The sequence below is a fragment of the Chinchilla lanigera genome, unplaced genomic scaffold (genome assembly GCF_000276665.1).
Source record: "Chinchilla lanigera isolate Chin_1 unplaced genomic scaffold, ChiLan1.0 scaffold00113, whole genome shotgun sequence".
Classification (NCBI taxonomy): Eukaryota; Metazoa; Chordata; class Mammalia; order Rodentia; family Chinchillidae; genus Chinchilla; species Chinchilla lanigera.
Genome location: NW_004955514.1, coordinates 611,837 through 628,367, shown reverse-complemented (window position 1 = coordinate 628,367; position 16,531 = coordinate 611,837). Strand labels below are relative to the sequence as shown.

Genomic DNA, 16,531 nt, shown 5'->3' with positions numbered 1-16,531 from the left:
CAGACTTTCACAGGTGCACTGTGTAAGACTCGCTTTGTCAGATCAACTTGTGAACGTCCTCCCGGGACCGAACTCGGGGACTTCCTGTATTAGGGAAAAGAAGGAAGTGTGTCATGTTCCCGCAGTCTTCAGAGTCACAGGCTGCGATGAGCACCTGTGCTGAAAATTTTGAAAATGTAGAAGAAATGAAAAATACCACCTGCTAAAAGGTGCACAAAAGGCAGAAAGATTAGAAAGCTCTGCTACCATTGAAGTTGAACTCCCGTGTGAGTGCGCAAGGACAGCTCCCAGTGTGCGGCTCTCGTGTTAGTGTGGAAACCCCGGCCAGCATCAGCCTCCCTCCATGGAGGCTTGGAGGGTGGACACTGCACCACCTGGCCGTGGGGCTGCTGTGGAGGCATGCAGAGCCCTAGGTCCACCTCTGAGAGGGCCCCGTACAGACGAACCCCAGCATATTCTGGGGCCAAACGCCCCAGGAGGAACCCAGGCACTGCAGTGCTGGCTATGCCACTGCTGAGATGACCCCAGGTCCCAGGCCCAGTGCCTGGAGCTTGAGTGGGTACTGAGGTGACCCCACATTAGAACTGTGTGCTGGGGTGGGTACTCAGGTGCCCAAGGTCCTTCTCAGGACCATGGTGACCTGTGGGTGCTGGGGAAACACGCTCTGTCAGTAGGAAGGAAACCCCATCCCCTCAAAAGCAAGTTGGTATGTGGGCACCAAGGACACCCCAGGCCCCTCAGGAACAGGTGTGGGTACTGAGAAACCCCAGTCTTCTCAGGAATGAGCAGCGGGCCCTAAGGACTCCCAGTCCCTTCGGGAGCTGGCCCTCAGCCCTGACCATACCTGGCTGGGCTTCTGGTCCTGTGCCAGGGACTCTGGCCTGGAGGCTCCTCTCTGCTGTCTCTGCTGGATGCACCCCCTTCTTTCCAAGTTGACAGCTTGCTGTTCTGCTCTACAAAGAGTGCTCAAGACTGTCCCCAGTGGCTGAAGGATGGCACCAGGGAGCCATGATGGGCACCTGTGACTTAAGCGGGCAGTCAGGTCAGAGGGACAAGAAAAAGTCATCAAAGAAAAGTTTTCTGAGCCATAAAATGAATCTCCCATTGATGCCCGTTGCCCGATGGAGGCAGAGCGTCATGGGAAGGGGCCCGTGCGGTACAGGCCCTGAGGGTACGTGGGATGGGGAGCGGCAGGCAGGAGCAAGTCCCTGTGAGACGGCAGCTATGGCCAAAGGGTCCTGTGTCATCCTGGGGGTCATGGCCGACACTAGAGACAGGAACACGCAATGAGTGGCGTGGACATCAGCAGCAAGAGGGGGATCCGTCTGCACCTGCTGCCGGCCATCTGCACAGAAACCCCATGCCATCGGCCTGCGTCCAGGATGAAAGAAGACTGGCAAGGCTGCAGCACCCGGCCTGGTGCTGCAGACCCCTGGAGCTGCTCGCAGAGACACCATGAAAACCAAGCGGGGGTGGCAGTTGTCCAGGAATCGTCCTGTCCTGTGTTCCCCTAACTGTGCCAGTGAGAAAGCAGACTGCTCTGACAGATTCTGACAGAGGTGGAGACCGACGGGCTGACAGGAACCAAGAACCTAGGAAGAGTTGGGGTGTGCGTGTGAATGGGCAAGTGTGCGTGTGCATGTGTGTGCATATGTGTGCAAACATAATCGAAGGGGAGCGAATCAATGGGGTTTTACAGTGCAACTATAAAACTAAAACTAGCTAGGTAAGTAGGTGGGATGGCAAAGGCAAAGCTGCACAGCAGGAACAGATTGAGTGTTCTGGGTCCCATGGCCATTCCTGTTCCACAAAGGCTGAAAACGAGGCTGAGGTCCTCCAGACAGGGCGCAGCTCCCAGCCGAGCAAGGGTCCTGTGGTCTGCATGAACCTAGTGAGCCCAGGGGGCGGGTGTGAGGAGTGATTCTCTGGGTTTGGGGCAGGGTGTAGAGGAGGGGCCTGGGAGCACTGGGCTGCAGGGTGGGGAGGCCCAGCCGCTCCTGCGTGTCCATGGACACCTTCTCTCCTGTGGCTGCCCTGAGGTCTAGCCGGGCAGGGGAGAAAGGCAGGGTGCTGGTGCCAGGGGCCTGGGCAGGGGCTGGAGGGGTGGAGGGCCATCCTAGGGCAGCCTGAGCAGAGGCAGGGCAGTGAGCCAGCCTCCTCCCCATGGCCGCTGGCGCCTTCCCTGCTGGCCCTGCCCTGGACCCGGAAGGCCCCATGGAGGCCAGGAAGCCGCCTCCAGCTGCCCTTGGCTGGGTCCCAGCAGCACTTGCAGAACTGATTTTCCAGCAAAAAACAACAGCACATCAAAGAGTAGCAGGCGGAGGGCAGTGGCCAGCCTGGCCCACACTTCCAGGAGGAGCCATCTGGATCTCATCCCTTGGCCAAGCTGTGGCCCTGATGGGTCCTCTGGCCCCTGACCAGCCCGCACCCCAATGGCCCTACAGCCTCTTCCCACCTGGCCTCAGCATGGCTACCTTGCCAGTGGCTGGGGCAGGGATGGCCATGGCCGGGCCTCAGGACCCCCAAGCACCAACACCCAGCAGGGAGTCGCCCTCTATGTCCCCACTGTCTCTGGCACGTGGGCCTAGGCCCCTCCTGCTTCACACCAGCAGCCAGGGCTTCATGTGCAGGGTTTGAAGCTGCCTCTGCTGGGTTGTGCGTGGGAGGCTCCACGCTCTTCTAGGGGAGGGCAGAGGCGGCTGTACAGCCCTGCCAGGGCCCCTAAAAGTGCTGAACAAGAGCAGGAAAACGTCCTCCCCTCCCACAGGGCGTGCCTGTGCCCTCTCTCTCTCTACCTGGTGACACCAGCACCGGGGACCTGTGCAGACGCGGCTGTCACAAGCCTGTCCTCACGGCCTCCCATCCCGTGACGTGCAGAGCCTCAGCATGGCGTGGGCCCCACCAGCAGATTCCCCTGGAAGACAGATGTGCCCAGCGTGCTCTGAGGGGCAGAACCGGGGAGCCAGGCTCTGTACATGTGCAGCTGGGGACCAGCACCCCGAGCAGGCTGTAGGGGGACGAATGCTGCTCCCAGCGGGGGGTGCAACTGTTTCCCCCAGCCCTGGCCTTGAGCCCCTGAGCCTCCCCACCAGGACGATGTGGAAGGGAGAGGTGGCTACCCCACCCTCCTCGTCTTCCACTCCTGCGGACACCACACTTGCTGTCCTGGGAACTCTTTTGCTGTGTGGGGCCTCTGGTTGTGCCTGTGTTACTGCCCGGCAGGAGCTCTTCGCATGGTGCGGATGTCAGACATCCCCTGGAGCTGAGAGCAGCTTCCTCCCTTGTCGGTTCCTGGATCCCACGCACATCCACGCCCACTGCTGGACAAGAAGGCCCAGAATGTCTGCCCTTGCTCTCGGTGCCGTGAGCAAGCCCTTGTCTGGGGACATGGAATAAACTGCTGAGGTAAAGTCCAGGGACCTGGCTGTCCCTGCTGCTGTCCCCAAGAAGGAGCATGTCAGATGCCACCACGTGGGACTCAGTGCAAGGTCCTGCTCCCAGGCTGAGCTGGAACCCTGGGTCCCCTTCCCGAGAGGAGCCCGCACTGCCGGGAACCAGGGACAGCGCCCCCCTGGAGCCCCAAGACTGCCCTTGGAGAAGCGGTGGGGCCCAGGTCCTAGGAGCCCAGCTGTTAAGGCCCCAGCAGCCAACATCTAGATAGATCAGGTCGTGGCCCAGCCTGGGGCAGCAGTGTTGGGGACAGGATGGGAGCTGCCTCTACCCAGGATGGGAGGGAGCCTCACTCATGAAGCTCCCAGGCCCCATCTCCACAAGCACCAGCTCCTGTCCCTTGTCCCCGGCTCCTGTTCCAGCTCAGGGGTGGAGCAGGCTGAAGCAGGAGGGTCCTGCCTGTGGGATGGGGCCCAGCACCTGTGAGCCTCATCCTAGCGAGGTGCTAGGAGGACACAGGACAGCAGAGCGACACCTTCACCTCATGCATGAGGACCACAGAGCAGATCCAGGGCCCCGCTGCAGGCTTGGTGGCCCTGCATGCGGGGCACACACAGCTGGGACCCCAACCCTGACCCAAACAGGAGCTGGGACAGCATAAGTGAGGGCAGCACTGCTCACCTGCACAAGCCCCCAGACACCTGGACAAAGACCCGCCAGTCCCTCCAGACAGCTGGCCATGACAGGGCCTCCCCACCTTTGCTCTGTGCATTCTAGGTAAGTGGCCCGCACGCCAGGGCCAGGGGCGCCACCTTTGCATCCTCCTCCCTGGGCTCCAGCTCTGACCACTCAGCCAGCAGTGTCCAGTGGTCTTTGGACCTGTGGGTGCCGCCCAGTGCACCCTGGGGGGGACAGGGAGGGCCAGGCAGAAGGTCGCAGTGCTCCATCCTGAGCTGGAAGCAGGGTGGCCAAGGCTGTGCCCGCTCGGCAGGGGCTGGGCCTGGCCTCCGCCAGGTCCTGGCCTATGCTCCCCACCTCTTGCCAGTGTCCTCCTGAGAGCCCTGTGCCCATGTTGGGGGGGCCTCGCTGGGCTGGGATACAGTTCTGAGCAGAGCCCCTAGGCCAGGGATGGCTGGGCAGGGAGCCCAGCCCACAAGCAGCTGAGGGCAGGCACAGGGCCAGGTTTCCAGTGACAGTGGGGAGTGTTTTAGCAGACACGGAATCCTGGACATTGCTCAGGAAAAACCCCATCCTGGGGCCAGCCGGCCTGGCTGCGAGGGCGGGGAGCTAGGCTGTGGGGGGCCAGCTGTGGGGCCATAGGCCCTTCCCTGCCCAGACGCCCAGGTGAGCTCAGCGGGGACAGGGCCGCTGCCTGTTGTCAGGCTGTGCTGCCCTCCATGGTCGATGCTGGCCACCATGCTCCCGAGGCCCCTTCCTCCCCACCTGCTCTGTCCCCCACATCCACCATATGCCAACCCCATTCCGGGTCCAGCCTGTGCCTAGGTCAGCTCACCATGCTCCTCCCACAGCCCCGGGGGCACCCGTTCCGCTGGCCCAGACCAAGACCCAAGCAGGGGCCCCCCAGGCCTTCTGTCCCCTGTTCCGTGGTCAAGGTCAGGTCGCCCCTCGCCTGGCACATGGCCTGCAGGACAGGTAAGTCCTGCAATGCCTGCTGATGAGCAGTGGGCCTCTGCCTTTGGGCCCTACCGCCCTGCTTACTATCCACGTCCTTCCTTGCCTGTTCTCCACCCCAGCCAGGACCTGGTCTCCCAGGGGGGCAGAGCGCACCACGTGCCAACATGGACAGATGGGCAGGGCCTCCAGGTGCCCTTGGCTGCACCCAGAACCACAGGAAAGGGGAGGCCAAGGTTGGGATCCCTGGCAGGGATGGGCAGGGTGGGTGCTCGGGAGCTGTGGCCAGAGCTGTCCTGGGCGGAGCCCAGCACCCTGTCAGCCCCAAGAGGAGGCCAAGGCCTGGTCAGGAAACAAGAGCCACGGTGGCTCTCCCAGCCTCCCCAGCCGGGGGCCCAGGCTGCCCCTCCCAGCCAGGTGGGGAGACAGGGGAGGGTGCTGTGGCACTGCCAGGAGTGCTCAGGGTGGGGGCAGGGGCCGAGGGCTCTGAGCCCCCCACCCTAGGCTGAGGGTTCCCATGACCTCAGGGGAGGAGGCGCCCGGGGGTCCTGGGCTGAGTGTATGGGCGGGGCTTCTGGGTGACAGGGTCGGGTGGCGGCTGGGAGCTTGTGGGGACACAGCAGCAGCGGCAGGGTTTTTCCTGATCAGCTCCAGATGACGTCTGGCCCCCTTGGCCACCCCACCCTGTCTGAGGCCACAGTCCCCCAGGCACTGCTGGTAAACAGCTTGGGACTCTCGGGTCTGGCCTCCAGGAGGTGAGAAGGGCTCTGTCGGGGTTGGGGGGTGGAGGACGCCGGGGGCTGGGCTGCCCACTTGTGACCCTAAGTTCTAACATTCATTGCGTGCCCCTGTGCCAGGCACTGGGCTTCTAGACAAAGTCCACAGCTCTGTGGCAGCAGCTGCAGTCTGAAAACGAGCAACAGATGCCGGATGTCCGGGGTTCAAAGGCGCCTGTACCCAGGAGCTCAGGCCCAGCCAGGCCCATTCAGCGCCCAGAGCATAGTCTCTTCCCTGGACCTGGGGCACCCTGTCTTCCCATGGCCCCCCAGAGCCATGCCAGCCAGCACTGGGGGGACTGGGCCCAGGAAGGATGGTGTCCTTTGCCTCACCTGGCCCAGAGCCCCACGGTGGCTCAACACCTGTCCTGACCACACAGGCCTCAGAGGCCACAGCCGTCAGCAGGCCAGGAGGTCAGCAGGGCGGCTGTGCGCACAGAAACACTCGGAATCAGCGTCTCTTCAGTCAAACCCGCCCACCTAGAAGACACCGTAAGGAGGACGCACCATTCACAACAGCAAGAAAACTACGAATCACCCAGGCACAGGGCACTAGCCTATGACCCCAGCTACTGCAGAGGGTGCAGCAGAAGGATCAAGTTCAAGGTCAGCTGGCAACTTGGTGAGACCCATCTCAAGATTAGAAAACGAAGAGGGCTTGGCTGTGGCTCAGTGGTAGAGCACTTGCCTAGCATGGGTGAGGTCCTGAGTTCCATCCCCAGCATGGGCGAGGGGAGGTCCTGAGTTCCGTCCGCAGCATGTATATATGTATATATATGTATATCGGCAAACCAGATGTATATGGAAGAATTCCTGACAAGCTCCTGAGGGACGGAGGCTCTGGGGCAGAAGAGAATGTCTGTTTCAGGTGGCAGATGGCCACCGCTCATCGTTCCACACTAAGCAACTTCATGATCTCACCGGAGCCGATGAAAAGCAATAGAAAATTTCTCTATTAACCTGGTCAGTTTTATGAGGTTAATATGAAAACACAAACAAGGAAAGCTAAGGAAATTCTAGAATAAGGCAGCAATGAGTGCCTCAGTCCCACCTGTGTCAAGGTCTCCTATGAGGCTGCAGTCGGCGCCCTGTACGGAGCTGAGTGTACCCGGAGTCAAGGGCCGAGATGCACACACCAGGGACAGGGACCTGTGTTGGGGCGAGTCATTAAGCTGATAGTGCCAGGCTGCCTGCTCTTCCAGTTTTGATGCTATAGGCCTGGTGGCAAAGACAGCCGAGGCCTATGGTGGCCCCTGGTGCACGTGAGGCCAGGCAGGGTGGGGGTCACCTCCAGTCAGAGGCTGTGGACACCAGCATGCTAAAGAGCCCTGCAACAAAACCACGGACAGCTGGAGTTAATGTGGGCAGAGGACTCGAGCAGGCACTGTCCCCAGGGCTGGTACCACGGTTGCAAGCTGGCAGGAAGATGCCAGGGAAATGCATGAGGGATGGGATCACAAGCCAGAGGCAGCGGGAAGGGAAACCATGGCACAGGCACATGGCTCCTGCCCGGGAAGGGATTCCGGCAGTTGTTCAAATGTCACATAGCACTGCCATGCGGCTCAGCGAGTCCACTCCCAGGTACAGGCACAAGAGAGTCACAAACATACATCCACACAGGCATCCACACAAATAATCACACGGCACCACTCACAACAGCCCAAGAGCAGACAGCCAAGATCACTGCTGAGGGACAGTCAGGCACCGTCCTGCCCCCAGGCAGAGTGGGTTCCTGGGAGAAGGAACCAGTCCTGGCCCCCGGGGCAGAGCAGGCTGACCTGCAGACCTCACTGAGGCAGAGTGCTGTAAGCCAGTGTCCCAAACGGCAGGTCCATGCCACAAAGTAGGGTGGTGGCTGCTGAGAGCTGGGGGCGTTTGCGGGGAGTGGGAGGTCTTCGTCCGTTCCTGGTGCATAGCAAACATCCAAGATGGGTGAGTTACAGTGGCAGACACGTCCTCTCGCTGTTCCGGGCTCTGTGTCTTTGGAGGGCCTGTTTTGCCCTGGGCGGGCACCATGGGCTGGGGCCACCGGAGACCCCTGCACATAGGGGGCTGCAGCCGGCCTCCCCCAAAGCCCGTACAGGGCTCTCCAGGCTGTGGGGTCTGGGCAAGGATGCCCCGGCCTCGTGACCGCGTGCTACCTTCCTGAGGGCTTTGGGGCTCCTGGCACCTGGAAGAAGCTTCTCCCCAGGTCTCCCTGTGGAGGGGCCGACAACCCATGCCTGGCCCAGCCGTGCTGCCTGGAAGGAGGTGAGGAGCACCCGGGGTAAGCACTCGGCTCACTCCCTCCCTCACAGGTGAGACTGGGCTCTGGACTTCTGGTGCTGGATGGGTGAGGACTTTTAGGGCACTTGGGTAGAAAGAATGTATTTTACATATGACAAGGACACGAGTTCTGAGGCCAGGCGTGCAGCGCTGTGGTTTGAATGTTTTGTCCCCTAGAAGTCCACGACACTTTGTCCTCACTGCAACGGTGCTGGGCAGGGGTCTGGTGGGAGGTGGCCGGCAGTGCGAGTTCTGTCCCTGAGAGCTCCGCAGAGAGGTTGAGATGGAGGCCGGTGGGTGTGGCTCCCTTCCCGGGAGCAAAGCAGAGAAGCAAGCAGAGAGGAGCCCTTACTGGATGCAGAGCTGGGCTGTGTTTGGCTCTGGCTTCCCACCCTGAGAAAAGTGAAGGCTCCACGCAGTGATCTGTCACAGCGCACGAACAGCCTGAGACAGGACCCCAGCTGCGGTGGGAGCCACTGCCAAGGGCACTGAGTGTTTCTGCGGAGATGACAGTGCTGTGCCTGGCACTGTGCCCATCACCCTGTGGCACACCCATGAGAGGCGGCTTTTACCATGGAAGCCAGCACACCTCCTGCCTTGGCCTGGTGCCCACTACCAGCTGCCACCTGACGGAGGCAGCCCCAGGGTGACGGGTGCAGACTCCAGGGTGCAGAGTGTGGGGACCCGCTAGCACCTTCCCCTGTGATGCCCAGCTCCCTGCCTGGCACCCCTGGCCTCAGTGCCTGCCTGCTGGGCATAGCCTTGGCTGTCCAGAGGGACTGGAGGCTGTGAGCCTTTCCTGTGTCACTGAAGAGATGTGTTGCACGGGAAGGGAAGGCCCCGGGGACGGCAGGCAGACCCCCCGCTCCCACACCTGTGTGGTCTCATGACCACCCCTCCACCCCCAGCACAGGCACCCAGCCTGGCCTCGGGCTGGGCAGGGCTGGAACAGGAGGACTAGGCAGGGACAAGGCCTCGGGAGCTGGGGACTTCTGAGTAAAGCACAGCCCACTCCGTGCTGCCTTAGGACATGAGGGCCCCCACATGCCCACACAAGTCTGGCGGGAAGGAGCAGAGGCTCCCAGGAGATGGGACCCCACGGCCACAGGGGCAGGCTGTGCTGCTGTGGAGCAGCTGTGTGCTGGGACGGCTTTCAGGCGCATTCTCCATGCGTGAGCTCACGGCTCTGTAGTCCCAGCAGAGTGATAAGGTCACGGAGGAGAAAGACACAGGGCAGTGGACTGGGTGTGCAGCCATCTGCCCACGCCAGAGCCTCTCTGGGGCCGCGGGTCACCTGGCCTCCTCAGAGCCCCGCAGCCTGTCTTGCCACTCAGCCGGACCCTCATTCATGGCTCTCGGCTCCTCACCTGCTCGTCGGAGCCCGAGGACCCTCCTGCCCCCATGCAGAACTTACTCAGAACTCCAGCACCTTGTCCCACTGGTGCAATTCGGTCATTGTCATCCACAAGTTCCCATGGCCCTGTGCTTCCTGAGCCCGGGCCTGTATCCGCATGTGGGACCTCAGTGTCTGGAGCATGTTGGGAAAGCAGGAAAGAGCGTGGCTATCAGAGCCAGTCTTGGGTGCTCCCCGGGAGCTGGCTGCTGTGAATGGCAGTTACCAGTGACCTTGGACAGTGACTAATCACTGTGCCTCAGTTTCCACATCTGCCAGTGGGAATGACAGCAGGCTGCAGGGAGTCTACAGGCCAGCAGTGACAGTGACACGCATGCTCCATCCTCTCCAGACCCACGCACTTGCTCTGCTGCAGGACTTTGAATTATTTCCCTGAGCTCAGAAGTCGGGCTCTCATTTGCTAGGGTGTCAGCTCACAGGGGTGCATGCTTCTGGGGCCGCAAAGCCTGTCTGTCCATCTGCTCAGCTCCAGGCTGAGCCGCCTGGCGCCCCCCTCCCGCCGAGCCTGTCTCCTTGTCCAGATTCTCCAGGAGCTTTGTGGGAGACAGTTGGGCCCCTTCTTGGTGGCAGCTTCCTCCCCACTTGAGGCTGACGGTTCCCACCCCACAACCAGGCAAGTGGGGCACAGGAGGCCCTTTCCCCGAGCTGGCCAAGGGAATCCCAGCCCTGCCACTTGCCGGCCACCCTCCAGGCTGCACATGGCACTTCTGCATAACCCAGTGGGGACAGTCCCTGAGGGTAGGAAGAAGCTGGCCCGGGCATGGGCCACTGGGCACCAATGGGCTGCGGGGGACAAGGTGGGCACAGCTAGGTGGCTTGTCCTGAGTCTGTGTGTCTCCTCCCCCCCCCATCCTCTCTGTCACCCATGGAATATGTCCCTGTTTTTATGTCTGGAGGAGCAGGAGCTGCAACCTCTTGTACATTCATCTTATTTTAAATTGTCTTATTGAGTTTTAATTTTTAAATAAAATTGGAGGGAGTTTGTAGGGTTATGTCATCAACAAAACAAACTATTTCATCTGCTTTTTCTGATGTTTCTGTTGCTTATTTAATTTTACTATCTAACTGGATCTGCTAGAGCAATGGTGGTGAAAATCCGAGGGACCAGCTGCCTAAACTGCTTCCCAAAACCCACTTGTTTATTGCAAAGTGCCAACTGCAATTAAGCCTGAATACTGAGGTTTTAGTTTAGGAAACAACTCAGCTGCGTGTGCCATAGGTTCGCCACCCATGCTGTAGCCTCCCAGGAAACATGTGCAGCAACCACCCAAACTGCCTGTCAGGAGCCTGTGCCACTGAGGGTCTCTGCCTGGCGCAGCAGAGCCCACGGGGGTTTTCTACTTTAGCTATCCATAGCTGAATAGTGGTGGCTGGATTTGGTGATATTTCATATCTATCAATTTGGCTCGCTGATAGTACTATGACTTCAGCTATTGCTGAGCCACCTCCTGAGATCTACTTGGTCATGATACACAATTCTATAGATATTTCATTGAGTTCTGTTTGTTATTCTCTCATTTAGTTTGATTTTGCACCTTCATTTTAAAATGACGTTTGTCCTGCCAGGTGTAGTGGCACATGCCTATAATCCCTGCACTCCGGGAGGCTAAGTTCAAGTCCAGCCTAAGTAATTCAGCACGATTTTGTCTCAAAATGAAAAATAAAAACAAATGGGGGCAGGACACAGGTCAGGGAGAAAGCCCTGGGTTCAATCCCTAGCACCACAGGGGAAAGAAGTGACATTTGCCTAAGGGCTTGCTTTTGTGCCCCACATCTGGTTTTGGTATTGAGTTATACTGGCTGCGTGGGACGAGCTACGGATTTTCCATCTCTTCATGCTTGGAAGACGACACAGTGCTGGACAGACGCCTCCAGTGTGAGGTTAGACAGAGTCGGCCTGAGCATCTGTTCCTGGTGGCTTCCCTTGCTGGTTCATTTAGAATCACCTTTTCAGTTTCTCGTCTTCCTTGAGTCATGCTTCCCTCAGATTCAAGGTCATTTTGGCAGCTTCGAAGCACTAGAAAATGACCTGCTTTCTGCAGTCTGGCTTCCAGGCTGCTGGCCCGGACCCATGCACTACAGGGGGTCCCTTCCCGCCCCTCACTGTATGTGGTGTCCTCACATGCATGCGTACCTTCTCAGCAGGGGTGCACCCTCCCCTGGGCTCTGGGGAGGGCTGGCCAATTCTATTGACTTTAGGGAAAAAACCCCAGCCAGTTCTCCTCCTACTCATTTTCTACCTCACGTAATTTCTGTGTAAACTTAACATTTCCCCTACCTTTTATAACGTGTTTTATTGTTTTCACTGTCTCCTTAAGGCGGACATGAGCATGTTCTGTTCTTTTGTGCTGTGAAGAACAGCAAGTGTGTGTTGGTGGGCGCTGTGCCCGATGAGCCCTTGGCCCTGGGAAGACCAGTGTGTCTCCACCACAGGCCCCAGTACAGGGTTCAGACAACGTCGTTTGTCTAAGGCGTAGTTAGGAATGTGTTCCTTAGTTCTGGGTGGTTGAGTTTTAGGAGGAGGGGTGATGTTATTTGTTTGTATTTTAAATTTTGTTGGATTACAGTTTTATTTTAAAAATTGAGAGAGGGTCTCGCTGAACTACTAAATTGCCTGCAATGGGCTCAAGCTTGCACCCTCCTGCCTCAGTCTCCAGAGTGCTGAGGTTACAGCTATTGGAATTTTCTTTGCAGCCAGGTATATAACAGACACCGCTCATGAAGACTCTGTTCTTGGTGAAGAATGTGTGGACTGCCATTTGCAATGAGCTTCCTTGCTGCCCTAGGGTCTGCCATGGAGGGACTGACAGGATTCCAGTTAACTATCTGCTCCTCACTGCCCTGCCTGGCCTTCCAGCTGGCTTTATGTGTTTAGTTCCTGTGTTATTTGGTGCATAGGAATTTGGGATTCACATCTTGGTCCTGTAACAGTAGCCAGTATATGTGATGCTTATGGGGCCTGTGCTGATGTTTGTGCCCAGCTGCATGCTTGCCCCCTCCTCTCTCCTGCCCTCTACTCTGGTCTGTCTGGCCCCAAAGCCAGCTCCTCTGCCCTGCCTGGCGGGCATGTGCACAACCCATGTCCTGGTGTCTCCCTTTACACTCGCAGGTCCTATTTCAGGACTCATTCAGATGTCTGGTCTGGGGCAAACGTTCACTGCATCTAGTGCAGGAGATGAGCACCCTGGGGGGCTGCTCCTTTGGTCAGCAGGTGGGGCACATAACTCACAGTGACCATGAGGCCTGGGGGGCCTAGAGGGTGCAGTGCTCAGCTTAGCCCTTCAGGGCCTCGCTTCACCTGACCCTGCTGGTGCCTCACAGGCTTTGGGGTCTCTGTGGAAGCATTGTGCCACAGCTGTGTCCTGAACTGACAAGATGGGAGGTCCTGACGGGGCCCCTGCTGCGCCCATGCAGCCGTGTGGGACCCCAGAGCACAAGTGGCCACCGGGGGCTCAGGGAAGGGTGCAGGGTTCAAGTTCCTGGTGGGTGTGCTTCACGGCTGCACAGGAGACGGAGGGGTGTGTGGGGACAGCGGCAGCCCCACATCTGTCCGGTCCCGTGTCAGCCACAGGACCCCAGTGCTGATCACCGACTTTACCCGCAGGAGGGGCGCATGCTGCCCAGCTCAGGGCTGCCTCCTGCAGAAGGGTCCTCAGGGTGGGGAGGAGACGTAGATGACAGCCAGAGCATGCAGCTGACACCCTGGGCCTCACCACTGTCCGCAGGGGAAGTTCTGAGTGTCCCTCCTGACCAATCACGTGCTACTGTCCCGCTGGGGGTAGGATTCTGGCAGGGGATGGCCCATGGGGGACAGGACAGGGGCTAGGGGGACACAGCCTTTTCACTCCATGCCCAGTCCAGTGGTGACCCTCGGGAGTGACCAGTGCCCTCAGGAACGTGCACAGCCATGGAAGCTGGCCTATCCCCACCCCAGGCGCCCTCTGCAGGCTGCAGGTCAAGGCCTTCATGCCTGGCTGGAGGGGCTGTGCGGACCAATGTCCCTGCCCCTCAGTCAAGCAGGACACGGCTGGGTGCACTTCCTGCCACACAGGTTGGGGCTCAAGTGTGAGCACCTCAGGAGCCGGGGGCGGGGGCAGGGCTCAGGGACCAGCTCCTCTCTTGGGCTAAGGGATTTTAGGACTAGTTTTTCTGAGGGCTTTGGAGTTAGGGCAGGTGTGGTGGGAGCCTGTCCTCTCATCTGACTAGCATCCCCTTACCCTCAGCACTGCCCGGGGACAGCACTGTCCGACTCATCCTCCCTGTGGTGGCTGGGGAGAGATGACTTTCTGATCTCCAGCGAGGAGAGTCATTGTCTCCACTCAATACCTCTCCGAGAATTCCTAGAAGGAAGGGGAGCCAGGTCCTCGGGGAACGTGGGCTCAGCCACTGCGCAGGGCAGTCCTGGACTCGGGCCACAGTTAGGCTCTGTCCCCTCTGCCACAGGACAACGGGAGGGTCTCCTGGGTGGGAGACCCTGGAGGCAGCACAGACCTGGCGGCAGGAGCCCAGAGCAGCCAGGCTGAGGCCCGTGAGAGAGTGCGCCAGGTAGTGCCGGGCGCGGGCAAGCCAGCAGGCCAGTCCAGGAGAGAAGGCCGCAGAGCAGACCCGGACCAGCCACACAGCCCCGCGGGACACAGTGCCAGCCACGAGGCTAGGCCGGGCCAGGGCCAGCAGCCTCTTGGTGTTTTTCCTTCCACAGCCCTGGCTCCCTGCCGGGTGAGCAAGGCTGACCCACATTTCCACTGTGCTCCAGAAGTAGGCCACGGGGAGGCCAGAGCAGCTCAGAGTTTCCAGGCTGGGAGGGGTCCGCAGGAGAGGCGGAGGGCCTTTCCAGGACCTCTGGCTGCACTGGGCACTGGGCGGAGCGGAGGAGGAGGAGTGGGGGTCCTGGACCCAGGCCCCCCACATGGCCTGTACCCTGGGCGGGGAGGGAGTGCCTCCCCAGAACTTGCTCTCTCTGCTCATCCCGGTGAGGACCCTGCACCGGCTTCCTCGCCACCCCAACTGCATGGAGGCCTTGCAGGCTCTCTCTCTCTCTCAGGTGGGGGCTGCCTCCCCAGGCTGTCCCTCCAATAGCTAGCCGTTCCTGTACCCAGAAGCCGAGGACCCACAGGGCAAGCAAGGGCAGGGAGTGCAGGGGCTTCCTGCTTTGTCTTCCACGCACAGCTGAAAGCCAGGACATCCCTGGGGAGTGTCTCCAGTCCTCAGAGGGCCTGCGTCTGGTGCCCGGCTGGGCAGGAGGTGTAGCCCTGCCCCAGGGCTGGAGCCAGCTGCCCAGTGTCCACACCGAGTGCCGGGCCGCCAAGAAAGCAGCCGTCCCACTTTGTACCATGCTGAGGGAGCGCAGGGTCCCAGGCTTGCACTTCTGTGTGAACGCGTTGTCCTCTGGGTTATGCTTGCACACATGATAACGAGGAGGCATCTTGTGGTGGCTTGGGTTCACGTTACCTTTGTGATAAACTGTCTTGTTTCAGTTTTTTATTTTGTTTTCTTTTTGGTTCGAAGATTAAACCCAGGGCCTTCACACTGAGCTACATCCCCAGCTTTTTTTAAATTTATTTTTTTTAAACATAAGCTGCTGGGTTTGACCTGTAACTTTTCCGCCTTGGCCTTCCAGCCTGGTTCTTGCTGTACTTATTGGCCATTTGTGTATCATTTTTGGATAAACAATTTTCAAGTTTTACCACATTTTTGGGTTGGTTCTTTCAGCTTTCTGTTGTTGTTTTAGGAGTTCCTATATATTATAGATATTAATACTTTATTAGAACTATAATTTACAAATATTTACTTCCATTTTGTGAGCTGCCTTTTTATTCCATTGATATTGTCTTTTATAAAAAAAGATATTGTCTTTTATGCACACATTTTTTCAGGCAATCCACTGTTTTTCTTTTATTTCCTGTGCTTTGGGGTCATTTCTAAGAACTCATTGTCAGTCCAGTGTTGTGAAGCTTTGCCATATGTGTTCTTTTAAGAATTTTATAGGCCAAGCACAGTGGCACACATCAGTCCAATTACCTGGGAGGCTGAGGCAGGAAGATTGCAAATTTGAGGGCAGCCAGGGCAAGACCCTGTGTCAAGATAAAGGAAGGAGTTTGAGGGTGTAGCTCACTGGCGGAGGCCTGGTTACACAAGGCCATCCATGTGTTCAATCCCCAGTACCATACACACACATCCACGCACACACACACACACACACACACAGGTTTATAGTTTCATGTATTACCCAAAGTTATCTATGAAGTCAGTGTAATCCCTATTAAAAGAATAGAGTTGTTGGAGTGAGGGGGAACATTTTGAGAAATAAATGGCAATGTGTCTTTTACTGTAATACAGGTTTAAAACAATTAAACATTCATGATGTATATTTTCTGATCATACTTTTTATCATAGTCCTAATGTGCCAAGAGTGTTGTCATTATTTGAAAGTATAGATTTGTTAAATGCTTTTTCTGCCTCAGATAAGATGATTATGTGGCTTATTTCCTTCTTTTATCAACACAACAGGTTACACTCTGTTTCCATACACTGAGCCACCCCACCAATCCAAACCAGTCGCCCTGCCACGGTTAGCATCCTCCCTGCCACGGTTAGCATCCTCCCTGCCACGGTTAGCATCCTCCCAAGGCACTGCGTAATTTGGTTAGTCTTTCGCTGAGGTCTTTTGCATCTGTATTCATCAGGAATTCTGGTCTGTGTTTTTTTGTAGTGTTTTGTCTGGCTTTAGTATGAGGGTAATTCTGGCCTCATAAAACATGTTAGGAAGTGTTCCTGCTTCAATTTTTGGACAAATTTGAGGAGTGGCACTAAAACGTCTGGGAGAATTAAGCAATGAGGCTATAAGGTCCAGGGATTTTTTTTTTTTTGAAACAGGGTCTTGCTGTATATTCTAGGCTGGCCTTAAGTAGTAGTTCTCCTGCCTCAGCTTCCCAAGTATTGGGATCATGGCGTATACACCACGCCCAGCACAGGGAATTTCTCTGATGGGAGACTTTGCTACTGACCACCTCAGAGTTAGTTACAGCTTGTTCAGATTTTCTATTCTTCGTTGTTC

At 57.8% G+C, this 16,531-nt stretch overlaps 1 long non-coding RNA gene across 1 annotated transcript in view; it reads right to left on the bottom strand.

The window, feature by feature from the left end:
* Positions 1 to 8,042: 8,042 nt before the first annotated feature.
* The window catches only part of LOC102012792, a 61,723-nt gene continuing 53,234 nt past the window's right edge, over positions 8,043 to 16,531 (bottom strand). Inside the window, exons 5-6 of the long non-coding RNA XR_001231784.1 lie at positions 9,478 to 9,591; positions 8,043 to 8,370 (exon numbers count right to left, since the gene is read on the bottom strand). This is a non-coding gene — a long non-coding RNA (uncharacterized LOC102012792). The remainder of the gene's footprint in view (positions 8,371 to 9,477; positions 9,592 to 16,531) is intronic.